At 44.0% G+C, this 25055-nt stretch overlaps 1 protein-coding gene across 12 annotated transcripts in view; it reads right to left on the bottom strand.

Moving 5' to 3' along the window:
* LOC134737792 (uncharacterized) overlaps positions 1-25055 on the bottom strand; it is a 126569-nt gene that overhangs the window by 52775 nt on the left and 48739 nt on the right. Inside the window, exon 7 of one of the 12 annotated variants that reach the window (XR_010123068.1) lies at positions 13417-13539. The exons of 9 other annotated variants lie outside the window; for them this stretch is intronic. The gene's annotated coding sequence lies outside the window, so the exon portion shown is untranslated. Of the gene's footprint in view, positions 1-1494; positions 13540-17502; positions 18589-25055 lie in introns of those variants that run through there. 2 more of the 12 variants (XR_010123074.1, XM_063648618.1) reach the window with 2 other exon arrangements.

Here is a 25055-nt window from a genome sequence, read left to right as displayed (position 1 = left end):
GAAATTGGACGTTCATTTCACACCATATACAAAAATCAAATAAAAGTGGATTAAAGACAAACATAAGACCTGAAACTGTAAAACTACTAGAAGAAAGCATAGGGAAAAAGCTTCATGACACTGGTCTGGGCAAAAATTTTGGATATGACTCCAAAAGCTCAGGCAACAAAAGCATAATAGGATTACATCTAACTGAAACTCTTCTACACAGTAAAGGAAACAATACAGCGAAGAGAGAACTTACAGAGTGAGAGAATACATTTGCAAACCATGTATCTGAGAAGGGGTTGTTATGATCTAAAGTGTAGATAAGAAACTCAAACAACTCAGTAGGAAGAAAACAACCAGAGTTTTAAAATGATCAAAGGACTTGAACAGACATTTCCCAAAATACGACATACAAATGGCCAACAGGAATCTGAAAAGGTGCTGAACTGCACTAATCACCAGAGAAATGCAATTCAAAACAATGACATATCACCTCACTCTTGTTAGAATGGCTATTACAAAAAAGAAGAAAGATGACAAGTATCAGCAAGGATGTTGAGAAAAGGAAACCCTTGCACATTATTGACACAAATGTGAATTAGTACAGCCATTATGGAAAACACTATGGTGATTCCTCAAAAATTTAAAAGTAGAACTACCATATGATCCAACAATACCACTACTGGGTATATATCTAAGGGAAATGAAATCAGTATGTTGAAGAGATATTCACACTCCCATATTCATTACAGCATTATTCACAATAGCCAAGATATAAAATCAATGTAAGTATCTATCAGCAGATGAATGGATAAAGAAAATGTGGTACATATACACAATGGAGTACCATTCATCCTTTAAAAAGAAGGAAATCCTGTCATTTGTGACAACATGAGCGAACCTGGAGGATATTTTGTCAAGTGAAATAAGCCAGGTACAGAAAGACAAGTACCACATGACCTCACTTATATATGGAGTATAAAATAGTTGAACTCATAGAAATAGAGAGTAAAATGGTGGTTACCAGAGGCTGGGGGGTGGGGAGATTGGAAGGATGTTGGTCAAAGGACACAAAATTTGTTAGGAGGAACAAGTTCAAGAGATCCATTGTACATCATGCTGACTACAGTTAGTAACACTATATTGTATATTTGAAAATTGCTAAGAGAATAAATTAAGTGGTCTTATCACAAAAAAATGGGAAGTATATGAGGCAATGCATATGTTCAATAGGTTAATTTAGCCATTCCACAATGTGTGTGTATATATATATATATATATAAAAACATCATGTTGTATACCATAAATCCATACAATTTTTACTTGTCAAAACACACATTTTTTAAAAATCAAAAATAACAAGTGTCTCAACTATATGAGGAAATTGAACCCCTCATGTAGTGTTACTGGGAATGCAAAATGGTGCAGCTGCTGGAGAAAACAACATGGCAGTTCCTCAAATAATTAAAAATAGAATTACCATATAATCTGGCAATTCCAATCTGGTTATATATCAAATTGAATTGAAAGTAGAGTCCTGAAGAGGTTATTTATTCACTCATGTTTATTGCAGTATTATCACAATAGCAAGTAAGGTACAAGCAACCCAAATGTCTATCAGTGATGAATGGATGGACAAAATGTGGTGTATACATACAATGAAATGTTGTTCAGCCATAAAGAGGAAGTTCTGCAACATGCTATAATATAAACATTTAAGACGTGGGCCGGGCACGGTGGCTCATGCCTGTGATCCCACCACTTCGGGAGGCAGAGGTGGGCAGATCCTCCAAGGTCAGGAGTTTGAGACTAGCCTGGCTAACATGGTGAAATCCCGTTTCTACAAAAATACAAAAAATTAGCCAGCGTGGTGGCACGCACCTGTAATCCCAGCTACTTGGGAGGCTGAGGCAGGAGAATCGCTTGAACCTGGGAGGCGGAGGTTGCAATGAGCTGAGATCATGCCACTGCACTCCAGCCTGGGCAAAAAAAACAAAAAAGACATTGTGCAGGGTGATGTAAGCCACACAGGGAGATGTGCTATATGATTCCACTTACTTGGGGTGCCTAATCAGATTCATGGAGAACAGAGGGTACTGGTGGTGATCAGTGGCTGAGGGAGGGGAGAATAGGGAGTTTTCATTTAATATGGATAGAGTTTCAATTTTCAAGATGAAAAGAGTTCTAGAGATAAAGAGCGGTGATGGCTGCACAATATAAATGTACTCAATAGAACTGAACGGTATACTTAAAAATTTTATGTGTATTTTACCACAGCTTTTTATATTTTTAAATTATATAATGGAAGCTGTATGTCCATTGAAAAATGCTCACCATTGCTCCCTCCCCCAGTCCCTGGTGGCCACCATTCCATTCTTACGTATGTGGAATATGCATCACATAGGTAGAATCACATGGTGTTTGTTTTTCCTTCTGTAACTGGCTTGTTTCACTCGGCACAGTATTCTCTAGGTTTATCCATGTTGTCACAGATAGCAGGATTTCCTTCTTTTTTAAAGTTGTATAGTATTCCATGGTGTGTACATACCATTTTCTTCATCCATTCTTCTGTATGCAAGATGAATAAATTCTGTTTTTTTTTTGGGACGGAGTCTCGCTCTGTCGCCCAGGCTGGAGTGCAGAGGCGCGATTTCAGCTCACTGCAAGCTCCGCCTTCCGGGTTCACGACATTCTCCTGCCTCAGCCTTCCCAGCAGCTGGGACTACAGGTGCACACCGCCACGCCCGGATAATTTTTTGTATTTTTAGTAGAGACGGGGCTTCATCGTGTTAGCCAGGATGGTCTCCATCTCCTGACCTCGTGATCTGCCCGCCTCAGCCTCCCAAAGTGCTGGGATTACAGGTGTGAGCCACCGCGCCCAGCCAAGATGAATAAATTCTAGATATCTGCTGTACAATATAGTACCTATAGTTAACAATAAGGTATTGTGCACTTTAAAATACATTAAGAGAATACTTTTTTTTTTTTTTGAGACAGAGTCTCACTCTGTCGCCAGGCTGGAGTGAGGTGGCGCGATCTTGGCTCACTGCAACCTCCGCCTCCCGGGTTCAAGCAATTCTCCTGCCTCAGCCTCCTGAGTAGCTGGGACTATATGAGTGTGCCACCACACCCAGCTAATTTTTTGTATTTTTAGTAGAGATGGGGTTTCACCATGTTAGCCAGGATGGTCTTGATCTCTTGACCTCGTGATCCGCCCACCTCCGCCTCTCAAAGTGCTGGGATTACAGGCGTGAGCCATCGCACCCAGCCAATACATTTTTTTTTTTTTTTGGTTTGTTTGTTTTGTTTTTTTTGAGATGGAGACTGGCTCTGTCACCCAGGCTGGAGTGCAGTGGCGCAATCTTGGCTCACTGCAAGCTCCACCTCCCAGGTTCATGCCGTTCTCCTGCCTCAGCCTCCTGAGTAGCAGGGACTACAGGTGCCCGCCACCATGCCCGGCTAATTTTTTTGTATTTTTAGTAGAGACAGGGTTTCACCGTGTTAGCCAGGGTGGTCTCGATCTCCTGACTTCATGATCCGCCTGCCTTGGCCTCCCAAAGTGCTGAGATTACAGGCGTGAGCCACCACGCCAGGCCCAATACATGTTGTCTTAAATGTTCTTACCAAAATACACACAAACACACACACACACACACACAAACACAAGCAGGCCAGGCACAGTGGTTCATGCCTGTAATCCCAGCACTTTGGGAGGCCAAGGCAGGAGGATCACTTGAGTCTGGGATATTGAGACCAGCCGGGGCAACATAGTGAGACCTCAACTCTACAAAAAACAAAAAAAAATTAGTGGGGGCATGGTGGCACATGCCTGTAGTCCCAGCTACTTAGGAAGCTGAAGTGGGAGCATCATTTGAGCCTGGGAGGTCAAGGCTGCAGTGAGCTGAGATCGCACCACTGCACTCCAGCCTGGGTGACAGAGTGAGACCCCGTTTTTAAAAAAAAAAGAACACAAGCAAATTTTTGGAGGTAATGGATAAGTTTAGCACTTTGGTTGTGGAGATGGTCTCATGGGTGTATGCACATGTTCAAACTCGCCAAGATGTATACTCATCAAGACATATAAACCAAATGCATACTATTTTTTGTGTATCAATTATAACTCAATAAAGCTAAAAAAAAAAAAAAATGAAGAAGGAAAAAGGGTATAAAAGGGTCCTGAGACCAAAACTGCTGATACAGGACATCCATTTCTGCCTCCTGGTTTTTAGGCCCAGTTTCCAACACACCTTCCCCTCCCATGCTTCTCCACAGAATACAGAATCACAAAATCCTAAAAACAAAATCAAAATCAAAACTTAACTAAAGAAGAGATAAGACAGAAAGCACAATGAGCTAGAAAGAGCAATAAGATCCAGTCTTTCTTTTCAAAATAATTTTCCTTTAAGGGCAGGGCCTGATAAGTAGTCCCGCCAGAACAGGCTGGTTTCACTGACAACCCCTCCCTAATGCCACATGTGGGAGAAGAAAGATGGGGGCAAGGGCCTGAAGTTCAGGTGTCTTGTCTTCTTCACCTTCTGAATCTGATGTGATACAACAGCCAATTAGGCAAAGCAGGTGGGGACATTTTTTATTAGTCAGGATTTGCAGGGGAGGGAAGAGAGGTCTATGCCTTGCTTATTACTAGTAAATAAAAGACAGGGCTGAGAGCAAGGTGACCTCCCGGCTGTAGCCCAGGGTTCCCTCCATTGGGCACTCTCTTTCTGCATTAGATGCCTCTCTGAAGCTGCCTCTCTTCTCCACTCAGGCCTAGAGGTCCACCATTAAAAGATGCATTGTTGGCCAGGCATGGTGGCCCACACCTGTAATCCCAGCTACTTGGGAGGCTGAGGCACAAGAATCACTTGAACCCCAGGAGGCAGAGGTTGCAGTGAGCCAAGAATGCAGCACTGTACTCCAGCCTGGGCAATGGAGCAACACTCTGTCTCAAAAAAAAAAAAAAAAAAAAAAAGATGCATGGTTGTACTTGCTAATAAAATATTTTCTTGCATTTATAAATCACGTAGATTTCTTTTTTAAAAGTTCTTTTTTCTATTATTTTGGGTTGTTGGTCTTTTTCTAATAGTTTGCAAGAGAAAGTGACCCATTGTATTACTTTTCAATTGCAAAATTAGTTTTTAAATATTAGAAAAAGTTAATGAAATAGAAGACAAACAATAGAGATGACAAAACGGGTCCTCAAAGAAAAGACAGACCACTAGTAAAACAGATCATAAAAAAAGGCTGAGGCCAGGCACAGTAGCTCACACCTGTAATCCTAGCACTTTGGGAGGCGAGGACAGGAGGACTGCTTGAGGCTAGAGTTCAAGACCAACCTGGCCAACATAGCAAAATCCCGTCACTATTAAAAAAAAAAAAAAAAGGCTGAAGTATTAAATAATATTGGGATGAAAAATGGAAGATAAAATCGAGCTTTAAAATATAGTAAGACTATGAAAAATCTATTCCAATAATTTAAAAACTTTTTTTGAGAAAAAAATAAAAATTACCAAAATTGACCGGACGAGGAGGAGAAGTAATTGTTTGGGTAATACTTAATAATGGCAGCAGAAGTGATATACTAGAATCTCCTCATAAAGTGCAAACCCGTCAAGGCAGTCAGGGCTAGTAAGTCGTTCATCAGTTGCAGTCTTCTGTGATAAAAGAGATGGGTCTTTCGAGCCTGGGCCTGTCAGTCTGGTTTGGAAGGAAAGGAGATGCTGAGAGAACAGAGAGGGGCTGGTACTGCCTTGTGGAGTCAGATTACTCCAGGGCTGAGCCAAGATGCCAAGAAATCTCCTAATTGCCTCCCCAAGGGGCAGCACCCCTGTCAATCTGGCTCAGCCCCAAGGTTGCCCTGCCCACAATTCCCTCCTCACTAACCCTCTTCCTCCTTCCCTCCTCTCCTCACTTCTTCTCCCTCTTTCTCAATCCTCTTCTTTCCTTTCCCTGCCTCCCCTATTTTCTGTTGGAAGACAGTTGTAGCTCCAGGTGTGACTGGTGTCATCGGGTGCCACACCACTTCTCCCTACATCTCGCCCCCTCCCTACCCCAACCTCCTGAAACTTCCAGACAGAGGAGTTGCAGCAAATAGGTGGAGTTCTAAGGCATAACCCTCAGCCTGTCTTGGCCCATTCCCCAAACTCATTCCTAAGTCTCATCTCATGGACACAGAAGAGGTCTAGGAAGGGAAGGGTATGCAGTAAAGGGTGACAGATGTCATAGCTCTGAGCCCTGGTACTAGAGTTAATGCAAAAGATCCACCTTTTGAACTTTGCACTGTCTGTAGCTCAAATAAATGTTCCACATATATAAACAGTATTGTGTCTCGAATTTGTCAATGTGATTGGATGTATAAAAATTAAATATATTTAAATTTGTTACTATTTTCATACCAGCTTATAACCACTTGTATTATCTCAACAGACACTAGACAGACACTAGAAGCACCACCATTATGACACGCATACACGTATGCATGTGAATGTGTGTGTGCTGGGGATTAGAAATGCATTAAATATTTTAATGATAGAAAGAGTGATCTCCTTCAGGAAAACTATGGAGCAACAGATGGAGGCTCATGCTTGTAGTTCCAGCTACTCAGGAGGCTGAGGCAGGAGAACCACTTGATCTCAGGAGTTCAAGGCCAGCCTGGGCAACACAGCAAGACTCCATCTCCAAAGGAAAAAAAGAGAGAAGAGGAGGAGGAGGAGGAGAAGGGAAAGAAAAGGATGGAGATGATCAGTGTACCCAACATTGCTGTGGTCAAGTTCTGATGTCTCCTTATGGTTCTATCCATGGGGTGGGAGGAAAGGAGGCCACAACAGAGTTGGGTTTATGTAGAAAGGATTCTTTTGTGGATTCTACCAATGATTTACTCCTGGACTGATGCTAGCCCTTAGCAGCCCCTCAGGCAGGTGCTTTGGTAAACCACCTACCTTGTTCAAAAGCCTGGAAGGTGGGGTGAGATTTGAAGAGCAGATACTCTCTGTGAACTCCAGCTTCTGCTGACACAAATGGTCTGGAGTAGCCTGACTATCCAGATACATAGAAACCGATGCTGCAATGGCTGTGACCATACCAAAGGCCAGGACACTTGACCAGGCATGTCCAAGTGCATTAATGGACACAATGGGTTGAAAGAATCAAAATATGGACCATACCAGAAGTTTGTGCTCCTTACCAAAGTCAGCCTCTGGTAAGAATATGGATTGGAATCTAGCATCAGAGAACTAAAAACCTGGAAGGATGAGAAAGAGATGCCACATCGTGGGCACTTCCCAGTCTTCCTCTAAGATACGGAACAACAGCCAGGCACGGTGGCTCATGCCTATAATCCCAGCACTTTGGGAGGCTAAGGTGGGTGGATTACCTGAGGTCATGAGTTCAAGACCAGCCTGACTAACATGGTGAAATCCTGTCTCTACTGAAAATACAAAAATTAGTCAGTCATGATGGCGCACGCCTGTAATCCCAGCTACTTGGGAGGCTGAGGCAGGAGAATCACTTGGGCACTCCAGCCTGGGCAACAAGAGTGAAACTCCATCTCAAACTAATAATATATATATATATGGAACAAGAAAAGGATGCTCACTTTCACTACCTTTATTTAACATAGACCTGGAAGTCCTAGCCAGAGCAATCAGAAAAAAAAAAAAGAAATAAAGGGCATCCAGATTGGAAAGGAAGAAGTCAAATTATTCTTGTTTGCAACAACCTAAAAACCTAAAGACTCCACCAAAAAACTGTTAGAAGTCAATAAAGAAATTCAGTAAAGTTGCGGGATACAAAACCAACATACAAAAATCAGTAGCATTTCTATACAACAGCAAAGAATCACAAAACGAAATCAAGAAAGGAATTCCACTAACAATAGCAAAAAATAAAATAAAATACTTAGGTACAAATTTAACCAAAGTAAAAAAACTCTACAATAAAAACTATAAAACAATGATGAAAGAAATTTAAGAGGATACAAAAAATGAAAAGATATCTCATGCTCATAGATTGGAAAAATTTATACTGTTAAAATGCCCATATTACCTAAAGCAATCTACAGATTCAATGCAATCTCTATCAAAATACCAATGACATTCTTCACAGAAATAGAAAAAACAACGCTAACATTCCTAGGGAACCACAAAAGACCCCAAATAGCCAAAGCAATCCTAAGCAGAAAGAACAAAACTAGAGGCATCGCACTACCTGACTTCAAAACATACTACCAAGCTATAGCAGGCTGGGTGTGGACACTCACACCTGTAATCCCAGCACTTTGGGAGGCTGAGGCAGTAGGACTGCTTGCATCCAGGATTTTGAGACCAGCTGGGCAACACAGTGAGATCCCGTCTCTACAAAAAATTTAAAAATTAAAAAATTAGCTGGGCGTGATGATGTGCACCTGTAGTCCCAGGTACGCAGGAGGCTGATGTGGGAGGACCACTTGAGCCTGGGAGGTCCAGGCTGCAGTAAGCCAAGATCCTGGCCACTGCACTCAGCCTGGGCGAAAGAGCAAGACTCTGTCTCTCAAAAAAAAAAAAAAAAAAAAGCGGGGGTGGGGGAGCAGGATGTAAATTAGTATATAGCCACTGTGGAAAGTAGTATGAAAGTTCCTCAAGAAACTAAAAACATATCTACCATATGATCCAGCAATCCTACTGCTAGGCATAATACATACAAAAGAAAGGAAATCAGTATATTGAAGAGATATCTGCACTCCCATGTTTACTGCAGCAGCAATCACAATAGCCAAGATGTGGAATCAACCTAACAGTCTATCAACAGAAGAATGGATTAAAATGTGGTATATATACAAATACAGCCATAAAAAAGAATGAAATTCTGTCACTTGCAGTAACATGGATAAAACCAAGGCCATTATGTTAATTGAAATAAATCAAGCACAAAAAAGGTGATCTCATGGAAGTAGAGAGTAAAATGGTGGTTACTACAGGCCAGGAAGGGTAGGAAAGAGACTGATGAGAGGTTGGTTAATGGTTACAAAAATATAGTTAGATAAAAGGAATAAGTTCTAGTACTCAATAGCACACAAGGGTGACCACAGTTAATAATTTGTTATGTTTCAAAATAACTAGAAGATTTAGAATGTTACCAACACAAAGGAATGACAAGGGTTTGAGGTGATGGATATGCTAATTAACCTGATTTGGTCATTGTACACTGTATGTATCAGAATATCACACGTACCCCCGTAAGTATGTTCAATTATTATGTAGTCAAAAAAACCCTACAGGGTAAGAGGTGCCACATCATGGGCACTTCCCAGTCCAGGGTACTATAATTAAAGGTCCCTAAGGAAGGTCCTCAGATCCTCCAACCTATCTAGTGAAATGATACCTAAAACCCATAATTAGAACTCTCGCTTCCTTTCACTGCAATTCCACTAGGTTGGGCCACATTGGGTGAGGCTGGGTGGAGCTGGAACCAGTATTATTCTGAACTGTTGGCACTCTTTTCCACCCCAGTACAGATGAAGATACTGAGAACGGAGTGTGATGGGGTAGGTGTGGAAATAGATGGAAGTAATGACGAGAAGACAACTTTCTAGTATTACCCACAACTGATGCATTTCAGGTCTCTCTCCCATGAACCCCACTGAACTTATTTGCATTGAGTCTTTGGAAATTAGTGAGCACCTTCTTCAAAGTACTCACCCCTCCATGCCACCCGAGACCTAGGAAATAGGGTGCTTTCTGCGTGGGCTCTCTGCTGGCTCAAGGGCTATAAATTATGAAGTGATTAACTCAAAACCTTCCTCTCTGGGTGCCTCTGGAGGTGACATAGTAGGAACTCTGGTGCTGTGGTTTGAATGCATCCACCAAAGTTCATGTGTTGGAAACTTAATCCCCAATGCATCAGTGTTGAGAGGTAGGATCTTTAAGAGGTGATTAGGTCATGAGGGCTGTGCTCTCATAAATAGATTCATGTCATAGTCACAAGACTGGGTTCCTGATAAAAGGATAAGTCTGGCCCCTTCCTCCCTTGCGCGTGTATACTTTCTTGCCCTTCTACATTCCACCATGGGATGACGCAACAAAAAACAGCCAGGCGTGGTGGCACGAGCCTGTAGTCCCAGCTACTTGGGAGGCTGAGGCAGGAGAATCACTTGAACCCAGGAGGCAGAGGTTGCAGTGAGCTGAGGTCGCGCCACTGCACTCCAGCCTGGGCAACAGAGAGACTCCGTCTCCAAAAAAATAAATAAATAAAATAAATTCTCCTTCCCAAAATATCAACTCTGGCACCTCAACTTCCACCACCAGAGAGGCCCTAAAGTTACTCAATGGCTCTCTGTTAAAATACAAATATCCCTCAATTCAGAGTAGGGGGTAGGGGACTGGTGTGATGTCATTCGAGAGCAAACCCATTGTAACCCTGGAATTTCTATACCTGGGGCTTAGGAGTGGCAATCCAGCAGAAAGAGGATTGGGGCAGGGAAGTGGCAGGTAATTACATTGAATACTTATTTGGAATAACTTTGGCCAAGGGACTGACAGAAATTTGGGATGCTAAAGACATATAAGTGACGCCCTGACTACCATTCCAGCAAAAGAAACAAGCTGAGTGCAAAGACATTGGCAATAAAATTTAAAAAAATAAAAAAATAAAAAAAAACAGGAGTTCGGCCAGGCACGGTGGCTCACACCTGTAAGTAATACTAGCACTTTGGGAGGCTGAGGTGGGTGGATCACAAGGTCAGGAGATTGAGACCATTCTGGCCAACATGGTGAAACCCCATCTCTGCTAAAATACAAAAAATGAGCCAGGCGTGGTGGCACGCACCTGCAGTCCCAGCTACTCAGGAGGCTGAGGCAGGGGAATCACTTGAACCCAGGAGGCAGAAGTTGCAGTGAGCCGAGATTGTACCATGGCACTCCACCCTGGTGACAGAGCAAGACTCCGTCTCAAAAACAAAACAAAACAAAACAAAATAGGAGTCCTGGACTTAGTGGAGGGCATCAACTTCAACTCCCTCCCCTACTTGGCCACTTTGCTTGTCAGAAGCAGGTAAGCACACCAAGGCTGAGCTAAGAAATATCTACAGGGGGTCTTGTGTCCTCAGAATTCTCATCAAGGACCCCTCCCTAGAGGAGGCTGAGGAGGGAGTACAGGTCCTTGGGCCACAAATGGTGGGAGAAGGGCACAGTGAATTGTGAGCTGTCTTATCCAGTCACATGATCTCTTTTTCTCCCTCCTCCTCTGGTCTCTCCCTCTCCACCCTTCCCCTCCCTTTGCTCTTTTTTAAAGATTTGGTTAAAATAGATGCAAACTCCAATCTTTTCTATTTTTAATACCTAGCCATTACATAATCCACACAGTAATTGCTGACTTGAAAAACTATTGGCAACATTAGAAAATCCCCAGAGTTTTAAACAGGAAAAGGATTACTACAGCACAAAAGCCTTTGGTAGTTTTACTGACTAGTAAACCATTGGTAATCGTCACTTGCCAGTGGAAGTCACATGGGCCCTGGGAAACACTCCCCTATCTCAGGGAAAGCAGGCTGGGGGAAGGGATGAAATGCAGCCTCAGCTGGGAGGAGGAGGCTGCTGGTGGGGTGGTGTGCTGAGCTCTGAGTGCGGCTCCAACAAGAGAGCTCCAGCCAAAAGTGCTGAAGGAGTGAGCTTCAGGTTGTCCTCGTGCCACCTTTTACTGCTTTTGTTTCTTGCTAGGGAGTGAGTGAAGTCTCCAGCGGCCCAGTCCTTTCCCTCTCAGTTTCCCACCTTCCTACAGCCTCCAACACGTTCCTATAAGAGCCTGAGGGAGGGTGGACTACTCCAGTTAAATAGGAGATTTTATAAAGACACAGGAGGAGGGAAGGCTGCCTGTTTATCACAAAGACCTAACCCACTCCTCTGCAAGGCTTTCCAGACATTAGGCCAGAACCACACTATTTAATTCTCCAATAAAATTATCCAATGAAAGTTTAAGAACCAGTGGTTTGGTTTACAACCAAGCAGAAGTTAATTACCTAATTGAGACAAAATTCTCTGTATGTGTATGTATGTTGGGAGTGTGGGCAGTGTATAAGATACAGAGGGGACAGGGACTACTCTCCCTGATTTTGCCACTTCTGCCACAATCCTAACCCCAATAATCAAGGAGGATCCGAGTAACCACATGGCCATTCATTCAATAAACGTATGCTGAATGCGACATACCAGACTAGGTGCTGGGGATGCAACACTGAGCAAAATCACTGCCCTGCTAGAACTGCTAGGTCAGTGAAGGAGAGAGACATTAATCAAAATATTACCTAACCATATCATTACAATCATAATGAAGGGTTATGAGGGGAAGGTACAGGGCACTAGGAGCATTTAGAATAGGGGTATTGGATTGGGTCTGAGGGTTCCTAGATTATCCTAAGGACTCCAGGGTTCTTTTAAATCAGTACCCCTTCTTCCCCTCACCCCCCTCCTTCCTTGCTTCCTGTAGTTAATATTTGCTGTTTTTTTTCTACGAGGAGGATAATGCCAGGTTCTTCACATGCATAATCTCATGTGATTCTCATGACAAACTTACAATTCAGCACTTTAAGACAAAGGATTTGTTGAGAAAGGCTGATGCACATTTTGTAAGGAGAACTATATAAAATTTATGGCACTGATTAGTTAAAACTCTTCTGGCTGCAGGTGGCAAAATTCCAAATCAAATTTTCAAAAGGAGGGGTAAAAAAAGGGAAAACCTGAGGGCTGGGCGCAGTGGCTCACGCCTGTAATCCCAGCACTTTGGGAGGCCGAGGCGGGCGGATCATGAGGTCAGGAGATCAAGACCATCCCGGCTAACACGGTGAAACCCCGTCTCTACTAAAAATACAAAAAATTAGCCGGGAGTGGTGGCGGGAGCCTGTAGTCCCAGCTACTTGGGAGGCTAAGGCAGGAGAATGGCGTGAACCCGGGAGGCGGAGCTTGCAGTGAGCCGAGATTGCGCCACTGCACTCCAGCCTGGGCGACAGAGCGAGACTCCATCCAAAAAAAAAAAAAAAAAAGGGAAAACCTGGGCCCATGTCAATGAAATGTTCAGGGTTAGACTAGCTTAAGGCACAGTTAGATCCAGGTGCTCCAAAGATGTCATGTGGCCTTCATCTCACTCCATCTCACAGCTCAGCTTTTACTTATGCTGGTTTCATTCTCAGGCAGCGTTCCCCTCGGGGTGGCAAGATGGCCCTCAGCAACATAAGACTTACATTTTACAGGCTTGGGAACCTACCTGGAAAAGAAATGAGTTCACTTTCTTAACAGTTCCAACAGAAATCCAGAGTCATGATTGGCCTGGATTTGGAACCATGCCCATGTCAACTGCTATTCTCTGACCGCAGTCATGTGTCCTCCAAGGGACTTATCCTACCAGAATCTGGTCTGAGAGTGGGGAAGGATGTGGTCCCCAAAAGGAAAATCAAAGTGTTCTTACCTAAGAATGGAGACTGCATGCTGGGCAGTCAAAGCCCACTGATCTCTATCGTCCTCAAAGTTCGGAATTACAGTGGATGTTAAGACTATGAGATAAATTCTTCTATCAACCAGGTCCTCCTCCCTAAGGAATGAGCAAGAGTGTTTTGTTCAGTGTGGCACTAGCTGCATTCACTCTGGTCCTCCCTCAGCTGCTCAGACATCTTGGCTTAGGATAGTGATTGGAGTTAATATTTGCTTAAGACCAAGTGTGGTGGCTCACAATTATAATCTCAGCATTTTGGGAGGCTAACACAGGAGGGTTGCTTGAGCACCAGAAGTTCGAGATCAGCCTAAGCAACCTGGCGAGACTTGGTCTCTACCAAAAAAAAAAAAAAAAAAAGATCTGGGCATGGTGGTATGCACCTGTAGTCTCAGCTACTCAAGAGGCTGAGGCAGGAGGATTACTTGAGCCCAGGAGGTCAAGGCTACAGTAAGCCATGATTGCACTACTGCACTTCAGCCTGGGTGACAGAGTGAGATCCTATCTCAAAAAAATTTATTTTGCTTAGGTCCTTGCTCAGAGCAGTCTTCAAGTCCCAAGACTTTGTGTAAGACTTTGCCCAACCTCTTTACCCCTAATGATATATCCTACTCAGCAATGGTGTGGCTGAGGAGGCTGCAGCTCTCCAACCTTTTTAACTAGCATCCTCAGGTTCTGTGTAACTCATAAGGAGGGAAGAGTATAAAAAAGTCCTTTGTTGGGAAGTTTGCTGTCCCCCTTTGGAGTCTGAAGAGAGAGAGGAATAACATGATGGTTCCTGAAGCATACACAGAGCAGGATCTTGGGGACCACTGTTAAACACTGTATGAGTTACACAGCACTACAGCAATCAGATATCAGCTACAACTACCCTGTCCTTGGGCATGTTTTAAAAACTCCCTGAACCTCCCTATCCCAAGTTCTATGAGAAGTCCAATGGCCTTCCCAGAATTTCTGCAAATCCCAGGAGCTAATGCTCTTCATAGTCCCTTTGGCTCTGACTCCATTTCTTGCTGGACTTCTTATCTCACTCACTTCTCACCTCCTGAGGCGGATCTCTTCCTCTGCTCTAAGCTGTCCCAGATATAGGACTCAGTCCCCCTTTTCCATGCTTTATCAAACAGAAAACACACACACACACACACACATATGCACTCACTCAAAACACTGTGTGCCCATCAGACTTTCCTGAAGGTATGAAAAGACTGAGGGGTTACTACCACACTGCTTGGCCCCTTTATCCTCTTCAAATGCTTCTCACACTGTGTTTGTATATTGGGGCGGGAGAGAAATCCCCCTTACATTATTCAGAACAACTTAGCTCTCCACTCCCTTTTCTCTGACTTCCAATGACCCATAGCTGGAGTCACCCATAGTATGAACCATCCACTCCAGGTTCTACCCTTTCTACCCTTGATCAGCACCGAGAAACAAAAAGAAGTTTTGAACTTTCACTCACCACTACCATTCTGTAGTGGTAAAGGGAATGGAATAATTTTTTCCCCTATGAATATGAATTAAGCCACCCCTCTTTAGAAGAACTGGCCACAGCCATTTTTTGTTTTAAATAAATTTCTATTATCTCTCTATATATAAACTCTCCAGCTCTAAGTAAAGCCTATGTAACAAGTCTGAAACAATTCCCATACACTCATTGGCAGTCTTCTGACACTGAGAATGTGATTACGGAAAGCAATGCTGGACGAGCACGGTGGCTCAAGCCTGTAATCCCAGCACTTTGGGAGGCCGAGGCGGGCAGATCGCGAGGTCAGGAGATCGAGACCATCCTGGCTAACACAGTGAAACCCCGTCTCTACTAAAAATACAAAAAATTAGCCGGGCGAGGTGGTGGGCGCCTGTAGTCCCAGCTACGCGGGAGGCTGAGGCAGGAGAATGGTGTGAACCCCAGGGGGCGGAGCCTGCAGTGAGCCGAGATTGCGCCACTGCACTCCAGCCTGGGCGACAGCGAGACTCCATCTCAAAAAAAAAAAAAGGAAAGCAATGCTTCTGTCCCCTAAGACACTGGCTATCTTTTATTTATTCACATGTTTTTTGAGACGGAGTTTCACTCTTGTTGCCCAGGCTGGAGTGCAATGGCGTGATCTCAGCTCACTGCAACCCCTGCCTCCCGGATTCAAGCGATTCTCCAAGCCTCAGCCTCCCAAGTAGCTGGGACTACAGGTGTGTGCCACCACACCCAGCTAATTTTTGTATTTTTAGTAGACATGGGATTTCACCATGTTGGCCAGGCTGGTCTTGAACTCCTGACCTCAAGGGATCCACCTGCCTTGGCCTCCTGAAGTGCTGGGATTATAAACGTGAGCCACCGTGCCTGGCCAACACTATCTTTAAAAGGGAAAGGACTTGCTGTCCCTGTGCCACCTTATGATAGAATCCCTGTTGTTTCTAGGGTGTAGCTTTGAAGCCTCAAATCCCAGTGAAATAGGCAGAATTAGAGTGAGCTTAAAGTACTCCACTCACCTAGGTTGATGGGGGTCTGAGACCAAGATTAAAACCAGCTGAGGGGCCTCTCCAAGAGAGAGGCAAGGACAAATGCGAGGGACAGGTTTCCTCCAATGACCAAGGCCAGCTCTAAACCTTGCCTTTCTGGGCCACTCAGGTTTATCTTCCCTTTTCAAGGAGATGAAGCAAGCAAGGCCTCCTATGCAGAGGCCCCAGCCCCTCCAACTGCGACAAAGGCAGGGGTGGAGAGGCTCTTGCATGGCTGTACATACCAAAAGTGAGCAAATCCTAGGAAAAAAGAATCCTGAACTTTGAATTCCATTATTCATCATACCAAAAAGTGGAACTGCAGACATCATGGCCCAGCAGCTTCCCTCAGGAATCCTTTTAGGCTAGGTACAGTGGCTTATGCCTGTAAACCCAGCTCTTTGGGAGGCCAAGGCAGGAGGACTGCTTGAGCCCAGGAGTTGGGAGACCAATCAGAGCAACACGGTGAGACCTCGTCTCTATAGAAGATTTTAAAATTAGCTTAGTTGGGCATGGTGTTGTGCACCTGGAATCCTGGCTACTCTGGAGGCTGAGGCAAGCGGATCACAAGAGCCTGGAAGGTTGAGGCTGCAGTGAGCCGTGAGCATACCACTGCAATCCAGCCTGGACGAGAGAACAAGAAAGACCATGTCTCAAAAAAATAAAAATAAAGATGAAAATAAAAATTAAGATTTTTAAAAAAGGAATCCTTTTAGTCCCTGGGAACAGAAGCGTAGTGAGAGTTCTCTAAATCTTTTCCAAGGGCTAGAATTTATAATACAAGATTAAACTAAAAAAAAGAGGAAGGTGAGGATGCGAGGATGGGGAATAAGTCTTTTATCTTACATAAAAGAAAAGCAAAGGTTAACATTTCATTCATTAAGATTATAATTAGAAAAACACAGCCTTGTCCAGGTGTGGTGGCTCACGCCTGTAATCCCAGCACTTTGGGAGGCAGAGGCGGGTGGGTCACCTGAGGAGTTCCAAGACCAGTCTGGCCAACATGGCAAAACTCTGTCTCTACTAAAAATACAAAAAATCAGCCAGGGGTGGTGGTGGGTGCCCGTAATCCCAGCTACTCGGGAGGCTGAGGCAGGAGAATCACTTGAACCTGGGATGCAGAGGTTGCAGTAAGCCAAGACTGCACCATCGCACTCCAGCCTGGGTGACAGAGCAAGACTCTGTCTCAAAAAAAAAAAAAAAAAAAAGAAAGAAAAACACAGCCTTAAATTGTAACCTAAAGGCACCCACAAATAAAATTTAAAACAGGGGCCAGGCACAGTGGCTCACACCTGTAATCCCAGCACTTTGGGAGGCCGAGGCGGGAGGATCACTTGAGGTCAAGAGTTTGAGACCAGCCTGGCCAACAATGGTGAAACCCCATCTCTACTAAAAATACAAAATTAGCCAGGCGTAGTGGCAGGCACCTGTAATCCCAGATACACGGGAGGCTGAGGCAGGAGAATCACTTGAACTCGGGAGGCGGAGGTTGCAGTGAGCTGAGATTGCACCATTGCACTCCACCTGGGCGACAAGAGCAAAACTCCATCTCGAAAAAAGAAAAAAAAAAAAAAGTTAAAATTTAAAACAGGTTATATGCTTTTGCTTTTTTTTTTTTTTTTTTTGAGACAGAGTCTTGCTCTGTCGCCTAGGCTGGAGTGCAGTCATATGATCTCAGCTCACTGCAACCTCTGCCTGCTAGGATCAAGCTATCCTCCCACCTCAGTTGGCTCAGTAGTAGAAACAGAGTCTCTCTTTATTGCCCAGGCTGGTCTTGAACTCCTGAGCTCAAAAGATCCACCCACCTCAGCCTCCCAAAGTGCTGGCATTACAGGGATAAGCCACTATGCCCAGCCCAATATACACATTCTAAATCAAATAATTATAAAATTTTTTTTTTAATAAATGGGTGCCAGACAAGGTGGCTAATGTCTGTAACCGCAACACTTTGGGATGCTGAGGTAGAAGAACTGATTGAGTTCAAGACCAGCATGAGCAACATAGTGTGACCTCATCTCTACAAAAAATAAAAATAAATTAGCCAGACATCATGATGTGAGCCTGTAGTCCCAGCTACTCAGGAAGCTGAGGCGGGAAGATCACTTGAGCCTGGGAGATCAAGGCTGCAGTGAGCTATGATTGAACCACTGCACTCCAGCCTGGGATACAGAGGAAGACCCTATCTCAATCAATCAATCAATGTATCCATCAATGGGGACCATGCATGGTGGCTCATGCCTGTAATCCCAAATCGTGAGATTACACTTTGAGAGGCAGAGATGGGAGGATCGCTTGAAGCCAGTAGTTGGAGGCTGCAGTGTGCTATGATGGCACCACTGTACTCCAGCCTGAATGAAAAAGCAAGATGTTGTCTCTAAAAAGAAATTTAAGCCAGGCGCTGTGGCTCAGGCCTGTAATCCCAGCACTTTGGGAGGCCAAGGTGGGTGGATCACTTGCAGTCAGCAGTTTGAGACCAGCCTGGCCAACATGGAGAAACCCCATCTCTACTAAAAATACAAAAATTAGCCGGGCTTGGTGGCACATGCCTGTAGTTCTAGCTACTCGGGAGGCTGAGGCTGGAGAATCACTTGAACCCAGGAAGCAGAAGTTGAGCCGAGATCACACCATTGTCCTCCAGGCTGGGCGACAGCAAGACTCCATCTCAAAAAATAAAATTAAATTTAAAAATAAAAAACAAATGAGAACATTCTATCCATATTTTTCCTCACTCGCCTTTTTCACCGATACAGAAACCTACTTCCATCTTTTAACAGCCACATGGTATTTCATACTACCCCTACTTGTAGATATTTACCACTGCAATAAACATTCTTGTCTAGAGAACTCTGTGCTCACGGGTAAGCACTTCTTTGTATCTGCCCGTTTTCTACCAAGGTTTGTCTTTTTCTTATTGATTTGTATAAACTCTTTATAGATATTAGCCTATATTGTCTATTATATATATCCCAAAAATTTTCTCCCAACCTATTGGCTGTCTTCTAACTTTGTTTATAATGACTTTTGCCAGATAGAAGTTTCTCATTTTTATGTAGCAAAACCCATTACAAACTATTTAAAAGTACAGAGACGGCCAGGTGGGATGGCTCATACCTGTAATCCCAGCACTTTGGGAGCCTGAGGTGGGTGGATCACCTGAGGTCAGGAGTTCAAGACCAGCCTGGTCAACATAGTGAAACCCCATCTCTACTAAAAATACAAAAATTAGCTGGGTGTGGCGGTGAACACCTGTAGTCCCAGCTACTTGGGAGGCTAAGGCAGGAGAATCGCTTGAACCTGGGAGGTGGAGGTTGTGGTGAGCCGAGATTTGTGCCACTGCACTCCAGCCTTCGTGACAGAGTGAGACTCCCTCTCAAAGAAAAAAAAAAAAAAAAAGTACAGAGACAGGAGCAGTGCACCCCAAGCTCTGATCCAAACAGCCTCTTTTGCTTAGGTTCCTGTGGTGAAATGGCTGGTTAGGCAATCATTTTCTGAGCTGTTCATATCTGGTTTTATAGCCAGAGTGGTAGTAAAAACGGGTAAAGGTAAAAACGGGCAAAAAGAATTGTGAAGATTTTAATGTATTTGTTTGAGTTATTTGGAAGTTGCTTTTTAAATGTTTGGGGTCATGAACTAACAATGTTGAAAGAATCCTGAACCACTGAAAATTCAAAAACATCTTTGTGAACAATTATCTGAGTATTTCCAGACTCTTTCAAACTATGTGGACTTTTTAGGGCATTTTCTGCTGTCACTGTGAAGCAGATGACTGAACACAGCTCAAGAAAAATAAATTTCAGACCCCAAAGGAACAGAAAGGCTCAAGAGTCCATTGACTCCTAGAGTTCTAAGCAAGAAACCTTTTTAAAAGCTTCCATTCAGCCTCTCATAGATGATTAGCATTGGCTCAGGCTCAATCTGATCCTAAACAGTTAAAAAATCCTGGCAGCCAAATGGGATTTTGTCCGCAAGAGGGCCACAGGCTTTTCCCCCAAGAGTTCATGGCGCCTGTTACCTGCAAAGGAAGGTCCAGGACTTTGTGGAGCTTGTCCTACTTGGCCAGAACACCCCAGGCCCCATTAAGACTCTACATTATTTAGACAGGCAGTACAGAAAGCAAGCCTGAAAGGTGGTCCTAGCCATCTTCCCTCTAGCTGAAACTTGATACTCATTTAACTTGTTTTCTGGAAAATTAAAGTCATGCCATGAAATCATTTCTCAGGACCTAGCAATACTAGAAGAAACCCTGGAGTTCGGGGCTCCAGTGAACTAAGATTGTGCCAAGCCTGGGAGACACAGCAACACCCTGTTCAAAAAAAAAAAAACACCCCACAAGGAGGAGAAAGAGACATTCGCCTCAATGCTACTTTTTTTTTTTTTTTTTTTTTTTTTGAGATGGAGTCTTGTTCTGTCATTCAGGTTGGAGTGCAGTGGTGCAATCTCGGCTCACTGCAACCTCCACCTCCTGGGTTCAAGTGATTCGCCTGCCTCAGCTGGGATTATAGGCGCCAGCCATCACACCTGGCTAATTTATGTATTTTTAGTAGAGACAGGGTTTCACCATGTTGGCCAGGCTGGTCTCGAATTCCTGACCTCAAGTGATCTGCCCACCTCAGCCTCCCAAAGTGTTGGGATGACAGGCGTAGGCCACCACGCCCAGCCTCGGTGCTACTCTGAAGCCATTATTCCTACAAAAAAATCCTTCCTTTGCTGAGGCTCATGCCAAACAACTACACACTTCCTCACTGCTATCATCTGCAGACCTTCTGGTCATCAAGGACTTTGGCCTCTGAGGCACAGTATGCCTTTCCACCTCAGGTCAGACCCTTTGCCTGGTCGTGGCCTTCTATATTTCCGCCTCTCCTTGTTTTTACTTCTACAGCTTCTGTTCTTCAACTTCATTGGGATTTCCAGCCCCTTGACAGCCCCACTCCCTGTTATATGCCACCTATCACTCCTCTCCTGGGTTCATTTCTTTCTCTAGCCAGCTAGAGGCCAACCACTCTCCTACCAATAACCTAGACCCCCTTATTCCACGTCTTCCATTTGCCCCACAAAACACAGCTACTATCTGAACACAAATGTCCTCCTTTGTTTTAATCCCAAGTTGCTTTGTGCTGCTAAAGCAACCATGAGTCATAGGGCTACTTCCTCTAAAATTCATCATCTCCAATGTTAGCTGGGTCTTCAGTACAGCTCAGGTGTCCTCCTACAGCAGCTTTTAAAAACCATACCACTCTGCCCACTCCCAGCAGATGACCTCAACTTTTGCCCACAGAAAACAAAGCCCAAAAGAAGAAAACTCCTACTTTCTGTCTCCCAGAATCTTACCAAATCCCTCTGCCCAATTACATCCCTTGCCCCATCAAATGAAATTTAAAAGTGCCTAAAAGGGCCTGGTATGATGGCACATGTCTGTAGTCCCAGTTACTTGGGAGGCCAAGGCAGGACGACTGTTTGAGCCCAGGACTCTGAAGACAGTCTGGGCAACATAGTAAGACCCTGTCACTAAAAAATATCAATAAATTTAAATCTTTAAAAAAATGCTGGGCCAGGTGCAGTGGCTGTCACCTATAATCCCAGCACTTTAGGAGGCCAAGATGGGAGAACTGTTTGAGCTCAGAAGTTCAAGACCAGGCTGGGCGCAGTGGCTCACGCCTGTAATCCCAACATTTTGGGAGGCTGAGGCAAGTCGATCACCTGAGGTCAGGAGTTCGAGACCAGCCTGGCCAACACGGTGAAACTCTGTCTCTACTAAAAAACAAAAATTGGCCAGGCATGGTGGCATGCACCTGTAGTCCCAGCTACTCAGGAGGCTGAGGTGGGAGAATCGCTTGAACCCAGGAGGCAGAGGTTGCAGTGAGCCGAGATGGTGCCACTGCATTCCAGCCTGGGCGACAGAGTGAGACTTCATCTCTACTAAAAATTTTTAAAATGGCCAGGTGCAGTGGCTCATGCCTGTAATCTTAGCACTTTGGGAGGCTGAGGCAGGCAGATTACTTGAGCTCAGGAGTTCATGACTAGCCTGGGCAACATGGAAAAACCCTATCTCTACAAAAAATACAAAAACTTGGTTGGGCATGGTGGTGCATGCCTGTAGCCCCAGCTACTCAGGAGACTGAAGCAGGAGGATCACTTGAGCCCAGGAGATGGAGGCTGCAGTGAGCTATAATTGCACTACTGCACTCCAGCTTGAGCAACAGAGACCTTGTTTAAAAAAAAAAAAAATGTTGAGCAGAGTGTTGGCAAAAGGTAGGAAAGCAATAAAGGGTGCTTTACTGCACCCGGCCAATAATTTTTAATACTATGAATGATAATAGATTTTCCTTTGTATTAATGCTACCTCTGACCATAGTATAAGCATAACTGCTTATTCTTTAAAACAATCCTGTTTTCACAAAACTCACCTAGTTCTCTAGATCCAAAAGCTGGAAACAATCTCTCCCCCCTCTCTGAATTCCCACAGATTAGGTGGTGGTAATGATGTTAATCTTAGTGGTAGCCCTGTCTTTTGTTCACCTCAAGTTTAATCTCTCTGCCAGTACTCAGGATGCAGTAACCCCTTCTCCCCAGGGGCCTTGCTCAACAATTTTTATTTCTATTTTCAATTAATTATTATTTATTTTAGAGACGAGGTCTCACTCTGTGGCCCAGGCTGGAGTACAGTGGCATGATCACAGCTGACGGCAGTCTCGACCTCCCAGGATCAAGCGATCCTCCCACCTCAGTCTCCCAAGTAACTGGGACTACAGGTGCATGCCACCATGCCTGGCTAATTTTTTAATTTTTTTGTGGAGACAGGGTCTCATCATGTTGCCCAGGCTGTTCCCAAATTCCTGGGCTCAAGTGATCCTCCACTTCAGCCCCTCAAAGTGTTTATTTATTTTTCCTATCTTCAACTTCTCCCTCTCATCTAGCTCTTTCTCCACAGCAAAAGGACATGCTTGGGTCTCAAAATGTAAATCAATAGCCCTCTCTACATCCCATGTCTTCCTTTCACTAACTTTTCTCACTTTACAGACAAGCTTCTTGAAAGTACGGCTTCCCTGACTGGGTCCACATCCTTGCTTCCCATTCACTAGCTACAGAGCTACCATCCAGCAAAAGAGTGAATTCCTCTTACTTGCCAAAGGTTCTGCTCTTTGGAAAATGGCTTAGTGATTATTAAAGAAGCACAATGAAAAGAAGTATACTGTATTGCTATTAACTGAGTTTTAATAATATTAATGAGATTTTTTTTTTTGAGACAGTTTTCCTCTGTCACCCAAGTTGGAGTGCACTGGCGCAATCTCAGCTCACTGCAACCTCTGCCTCCTGCCTCCAAGTGGCTGGGATTACAGGCACACACCACCATGCCTGGCTAATTTTTGTATTTTTAGTAGAGATGGGGTTTCGCCATGTTGGCCAGGCTGGTCTCGATCTCCTGACCTCAGGTGATTCACCTGCCTCCGCCTCCCAAAGTGCTGGATTACAGGCGTGAGCCACCACATCCAGCCAATAATTTTTAATACTATGAATGATAATAGATTCTCCTTTGAATTAATGCTACCTCTGACCATAGTATAAGCAAAACTGTTTAAAGCGTTCTTTAAAACAATCTTGTTTTCACAAAACTCACCTAGCTCTCTAGATCCAAAAGCTGGAAACAATCTCTCCTGCCTCTGAATTCCCACAGATTAGTCTATATCTGTCACATCCTAACACTCTATCTACAATTAAAATTATTTTTATACTGAAAAAAAGTTCCTCAAAAGCAGGCTCAATTCAAGTTATCACAGAACTCTCTGCAGTTAATAAATATTTGAAAATGAATAAATGGACTTTTATAAGCACCTGCTATAGGAGGGCTAATTTTAATTATAAATCAGTCTAATCAACTCATTAAACCAGGCCACCTGAAAAACCTCCACTGTCATTTTGCTAACTTAATGTTAGTTTTCCTTACGTATTGAAGCTAATAAAGTTGCATTCACTCATTCATATCCTATAATTTAGGCTTTCACTCATTGAAACATGCCTTGAAAAGTCTCAAATACTGACACTCATGATATTGTGTCATTCTGGTTTCAGTCTGGAAGAACTAAGGTAAGCGAGTGAGGTCGGCATTACCCAGTCTGAAGCGAATGAGCAGGGCATTCCTATGGGAGGAATGCATTTGCCTCCTCCCTCACCCAAAAAATACCCTGAGAAATGCTCCTCCAGGAAAGATTGAGACTTTCTCTCAGGCATGCCTGCTCCCCCCTGCTTCAATTCTTTTCATATAAGCTAAGTGTCAGCTCCCCATCATGGGCATGGCTTTGCCACTAGCTGGACCTTCCTAGATTTGCTCATTTCTGAAACAAGAAAATTTGCCTTGGGAACCTCAAGCGTTTTTTTGTTTTGTTTTGTTTTGTTTTTTTAATAGAGAAGGGGTCTCACTATGTTGCTGGAGCTGGTCTCCAAGTTCTGGGCTCAAGTGATCCTCCTGCCTCAGCCTCCCAAAGTACTGGGATAATAGGTGTGAGCCACTGCACCCAACCCCTCAAACTTTTTTTCATGCTGATATTTTGCGAATAATCATAGATTATTTACCCATTTGAAAATCAGATTACAGGCTGGGCGCGGTGGCTCATGCCTATAATCCCAGCACTTTGGGAGGCCGAGGCGGACAGAACACCTGAGGTCAGGAGTTCAAGACTAGCCTGGCCAACATGGTGAAACCCCCGTCTCTATTAAAAATACAAAAAATTAGCCAGGCGTGGTGGCGCATGCCTGTAGTCCCAGCTACTCGGGAGGCTGAGGCAGGAGAATCACTTGAACCTGGGAGGTGGACGTTGCAGTGAGCAGGGATCGCACCACTGCACTTGAGCCTGGGCGACAGAGCGAGACTTTGTCTCAAAAAAAAAAAAAAAAAAAAGAAAATCAGATTTTATTTTGAAAAGCAGGTCCAATACTTAAAGAACCTGATGGGAAATCCTTTTGTGGTATGATACCACTGCCCACAGACACCTCCATTATAACTGTGAGATCATCTATATGAGACCAACAATTCTCCCAAGGCAGGATGTGGCGGTTGCTGTCAGGAGCTTCTTCCAAAGCACTAACATTCCTGCCCCCACAGACCCTCTGAAGAAGGTAGTCTCTTCTAATCC

Source organism: Pongo pygmaeus, chromosome 12 (genome assembly GCF_028885625.2).
Source record: "Pongo pygmaeus isolate AG05252 chromosome 12, NHGRI_mPonPyg2-v2.0_pri, whole genome shotgun sequence".
NCBI classification, from domain to species: domain Eukaryota; kingdom Metazoa; phylum Chordata; class Mammalia; order Primates; family Hominidae; genus Pongo; species Pongo pygmaeus.
Note: the sequence above shows the minus strand (reverse complement) of the source record. Positions and strands in the feature narration are given on the sequence as shown.